Here is a 5745-nt window from a genome sequence, read left to right on the forward strand (position 1 = left end):
CCGTAGGGGGCCTTGGCGGTTTTGGAGCGGCTCGGTCGCAGTCCTAGAGCGTTCGCGCTCCTTCGTCCAAGTGTCCATTGGGAACTTGGCTTTCTCGCAGGAGCGACGTGGTCGTCCTGCGAGCCGGAGCTCTCGGAGCTCCGTTTCCACGCGTCCTCGGGACCGTGGCTGGCTATTGGCCAGTACGCCCGGAAGGGCAGGCCATCCGAAACGACGGAGGTCGTTTCGTTGCACGTCCTTGGCGTGCTTCGGGTGCCGCGCACCGTTGACGTCACGGACGTGTGTCCTGCGGGACTTGCGTAGGCGACGTTGTTTCGCTTGTATATAGCTACGTTTAGGTTCTTCGGCGTCGTTCTTCTGCGTTATTCTCTTCTGCGTTACTACTGCGTTTATTGCGTCCATTGCGTTTACACTGCGTGTCACTTTACGTCGGCACGTGCGCGTGCTTCTTCTCTCATGTTCTCGCCGCCGCACAGTGTGCCGAAAGCCTCGAAAAGTGGCCAAAATTAATTATGACTGAACCAGGAAGGTTAGCCAAAAACTGATAATTGGAAATAGAACCGTAGCATGAGGAGTCATTTTTCCCGTAAAAAGGAAGTTGCAAAAATCAACGTTGCAATTAATTGTTATAAACAAATAACTAAATAATGACTGTAGAACAAAACTGATTACGTTACTCGATTCTACGGGAAAAAATACGAAAGTAACATAATAGCGTAATAACTAATAGCATAATAAATAATATTGACATATTGTTTAAGTAAATAACACGTATATTTTTGTTTTTATATTTTTTTATTTTTGTTTATTTTATTTTTTTTGTTTTTATATTTTTTATATTTATTTGTTTTTATATTATTTTATGATATATAGTTATTCACCATGCAATAAAACTGTATCTTCCAAAGTTGGAGCTGCTAACAATTGAAGAACTTCTGTAGGAAAAGGATCAGCTTTTTTAACAGAAGTTTGTTTGAAGGACGAAATAACAGGGTCTGAGGAAAGCAAAAGTCTTTTAAATAATAATAATAATAATAATAATAATAATAATAAGGATTCCCATTTCTACCTAGGGGGAGATTTCTGTCACGGTAATGTTATAAAATAGTTTATATATATAAAAACAAAGCAGCAAAAAATTTTTATTTTATATAACCTTTAGCTTTTATATTTATAATTTTCATATTCATATTTTTTATTGTTATTAGTTTTTTATATTTATATTGTTTATGTTGTTTATCAATTTATGATTTGTTTATTTTACGTTAAAAACTACAATTTTCCCCGTAAATGTTCACGGTAAACATTTTTTGTCATATACGTAACATATATGTTAAATGTTATGTACGGAGATGGTTCTGCTACATATATAAGCTTTGTTGCGTTTCAGATATGTAACAGAAAGTCAGATATATAGCAGAAACATCTCTGTGTATAACATTAAACATATATGTTACATATTCGACATAAAATGTTTACTTTAGTGAAATGTTTACTAGGTTGCATTATTAAACAGTTGTTATCGCGTTCGAAATAAATAAAAGTTTAAAGTTTGTGGTTAATTGTTAGTTTGTTTGCCAACGTCATAAATTTAACTAGAGTAAATTATTTTGGTCGACAATTTAATTTTGATATGAATTGGTATTATCTACAAGTGAGAGGATTTGATCGTAAGCGTATAAAGTATGGACCGTTGCTCATAAAATTTATCATATCTTTGTAACCGCTGGATACCGCTGTTTCTACTTCTGTATAAACACTAATAAACATCCTACCTTTGTTTTGACAAAAGTACAACGTTGTGGCAGATCGTGAATTTTTTGTATGCCACGAAATAGATGATAGACAGTATATAAAATATAACTTCTTTACATTTAATTGTTATGTAATATATATAAGACATTCTAATATTATTTTCCTTGTAAATGAAAGTAAACGGATCAGATATTAAACAGGAAAAGTCATTTTGATCATGGAAACTTTTTCGAAGCAAAATCAAATATATCATTCTGAGGATTATAATCGTGCTATTTCTTACATCTCAATATATATAACTTTCATTCTACATATCTTCGTTATACAGTCGAATTCCGACATACTTTAACTACAATTGATTAATTTGGACCTTCTCGAAAATATACTGTAAAGGAGAACCAAAAATTACGATTTTCATTTTTTTCTATTTTGGCCACGTTTAACGACTTTCGGCACACTGTGCGCCGTCCCTGGGCATGGCCCAGTCGGCGCGCGACGTTGCCTGATCAGCAGGGTCTGTGGTCGCCTTGCGAGGCCCCGGCCTTTGATCAGGACGACCGGACGGTCACCGAGCGGACTCGAGCGAGCCTAGACGCAGGCGGACGTCGCTCTGCGATCCGTACTTCCAGCCAGCTCTCCGGAGCTATCATATGTTCGGGCTAGTTCCGAACATTACCAATAATGCCAATTAATAATAATATGTACTTGCAGTGGACCATATTAAAAAGCTGAGCAGAGAAATAACGATAATAAAATATGATGTCAGACATGCACTGGGCCTATTGGATATTTTAGTAAGAAATAGTAAAGAGGAGAAGAAAACACAAAACCCGCAATGTTCCATGGAAGAAGTGGAAAAATTATTTCCTTTGAAAACAAAAATGCAATTAATGGACATTGAAGAAATTTTAAAAGAAAACGCCACAGACGCTGAAGCAATAGTAAGTTGATAAATATTAATTTGTATTTATATTCATAGAACTTTCCGCTCTCTCTCTCTCTCTCTCTCTCTCTCTCTCTCCCCCTCTCTCTCTCTCTCCCTCCCCCACTCTCTCTCTCTCTCTCTCTCCCTCCCCCACTCTCTCTCTCTCTCTCTCCCCCCTTCTCTCCTCCTGTCTCCTTACCTCTCTTTCTGTATATTATAGTCTTATACAAAATATATTCTTCTGCAGCGTGCATATGTGAAGTCTATAGGAAGGATCAGCGTCGATGACGCCGTGAAGAGGGCTCTACAAAATATGTTCCAACAATTTTGCGAAAAAATATAATTGGGAAGGCTGACGTGGAAAAGAGCCGTTACAAAATCTTGAAATTATGAAAGTGATTTTCAGTAAGTACATGCAAAATATAATTATATAAAACCGGCGTTTTTATCAAGCAACACTATATATTATTGAATATATATCTCAGTTTCTTGCCATCTTTCATGAAAATTATTTTTCTAGGATATGTTCTTCAAAATGTGAAGGATTCCGAACAAAGAAGAATCCAGCAAAGAGTCATGGAATAGTTTCGACATTCAAAGGCAAGATACCACAATGAGGAGAAACGTGCAACCGGACATGAGGAGGCCAACAGGGATATTGTAACGGAATAACTGTAAAGGGATAAGTATAAAAATTATTGCTTATCAAAGGGCGAAGGAAGCAATTCGTCAGGTATGAAATATTAATTTGATACGCTGTCAAGGTATGGTAACAAGGTATCGTATAGTTTGTACTATTTTCATTACATTTTCTAATGTAAATTATCTAATCACTACAATCAACAAGGTATTGTTGATAACATAAAGCTTTTGCTGTTTTCATTACAATTATAACGGACGAACTCGCGGTTCCGGTCGCTGCTACGCGTTTCGCGCGGATAAGGCTCGTCGGAGTCCGGATTCGAGGAGGAGTAAAGCAGCGAGGACACTTGATAATGGCAATTGAAATAACTTAGTTTTATTGTATGCTTACTGGGATACAAGAGTTCGGCCCCGAAGGCGGTGTCGCGGGTTGCGTCTATAAGGCGCGTCGGTACGGTACGGTGCGGTGCGGTGAGCGGTACAAGCGCTCATACGGACGGATAGGCCGTGCCCTATGGAAGGCGGGGCCTATTGCGCGACGTGTGTAGACGGTAACGACGGTAACGATGCGGTGATCGGTCACGCTTCGCGACGCTGGGCGTCTCGAAACAATTATCGCCCAATATTCGCTTCGAAATCGCTCGCGTATAAATGGTCGCCGGACCGGAGATTTCGATTCTCGGTCGAACGCACGCACGCAAGTCGCGGGGTACGCGAAATGATTTCGTCCGTCGGGGCCGAGGACTCTCGATAGAGAAGGCGTACGCATCTTCCCTTTTCCCTACGTTCGCGGAGAAAAGCGACCAAGTGCTGCGGACACTCAGCGGAGACGGCGGACGCACCGTCCCGGGTTCTTGGTCGCTAGACGGATCGCCTAAAGGACTGAATACGCTCAGCGGAGTTCGCCGACGGACGAACCCCTGACTCAAGGCGGCGGGTAAAGGCGAGAGACTGTCGAGTACGCTCGACTGAGCACGCGCACGCACGAGCCCAGGAAGACGGGAGACGGCCAAGTATCGAGAACGCTCGATCGAGACTGCGGACGCACAATCCCGTGTTCTTAGTCGCCGGTCGGGTAGTCGGAAAGCGGAAGGCAGAGCGAGACGGTCCGGATATTCTTTCCTTCAGCATAGAGCGTCTGGATCGAACGGCGGTATGGATCGGTCTGGTGACTAGAAGCTCGATCGCCGCCGTTTTATAGTTGATCGCGCTAGGATTGATACGGCGGCGATCGAGCGGCGTACCTATCGGCGCGAGGCACGGTGACGGCGCGTGATCGCCGCGGCGCGCGATAGCGGCGGCGCGATCGTTTCTGTACTTTTAGGGTGGCGCACAGCGCCGTTCTTCGGCCCGACAGGTGGTCGGTCGGGCCGGTAGTAACGAGGTGCATCTGCGCCTCGTTACACAATCTTCAATTTCTTTTCAGCTTTTTCGTGTGATAGCCAATGATGAAATATGACACACTTCAAATGTAATGATTTCTACGTGTATCGCACATTTCTGAGCTTCCTTAAAAAAAGAACAAATTTGTTTCTTTTGTGCTCAGATTGTACAAATTGGACTGTATAGACTGTATAGACTGTACAACTTGCCAGAGAAAAGAAGAGGCAGGAAGTTGAAAAATGCCAATATTAAATCTTGTCATATCAACTCGATACTACGTAGTATAAACTGAGTTCACATGAAAAATATTTTATAATTGGTGCTTTGATTCTCTTGTGCCGTTTGGTTTTTTTTATTTATTGGGTGAGTGCAAAAGTTCGTGCGGAGTTTGTGAGTAAAAGTCACACAGTGATTAGGCAAACAAAAATCTTTATTCAATCAATGATATATTCTCCATCGTTTTCTATAATCTTTTCCCAACGTTCTGGCAGCATACGGATGCCTCGATCATAAAAAACTGCGCGGTTTAGATTCGAAGAACGAAGAGACGCCGTTTTTTAAGGCCTCCAAAGAGTCAAAGTTTTTTCCATTTAAATAATTTTGCAATGACTGGAACAAGTGATAGTCAGATGGTGCGATATCAGGAGAATACGGTGGATGCGTTAAGACATCCCATTTCAGGCTCTTCAGTTTGCGCAGCGTCCTTTTTCGAAACGTGTGGTCTGGCGTTGTCGTCTGGCGATGAAAGACGACTCCCTTGCGATTTGACAAAATCGACGTTCTCTTTTATTTCTCGATTCAGATTGGTTAATTGGCGACCAGTACTTGTCCGAATCAATCGTTTCGCCAGCGGGGAGAAGCTCGAAATAGATTATGCCCTTGCAATCCCACCAAACAGAGAGCATCACCTTCATCGGGTGCAAAACTGGCCTTTGGCATTGCGTCACCATGCTCACCTGATTGTTTCCATGTCCGTTTGCGCTGAACATTGTTGTAGGAGGACCCATTTCTCATCGCCCGTCACTAGTCGATCCAAAAAC

Source organism: Harpegnathos saltator, unplaced genomic scaffold (assembly GCF_003227715.2).
Source record: "Harpegnathos saltator strain DR-91 unplaced genomic scaffold, Hsal_v8.6 scaffold68, whole genome shotgun sequence".
Taxonomy (NCBI): domain Eukaryota; kingdom Metazoa; phylum Arthropoda; class Insecta; order Hymenoptera; family Formicidae; genus Harpegnathos; species Harpegnathos saltator.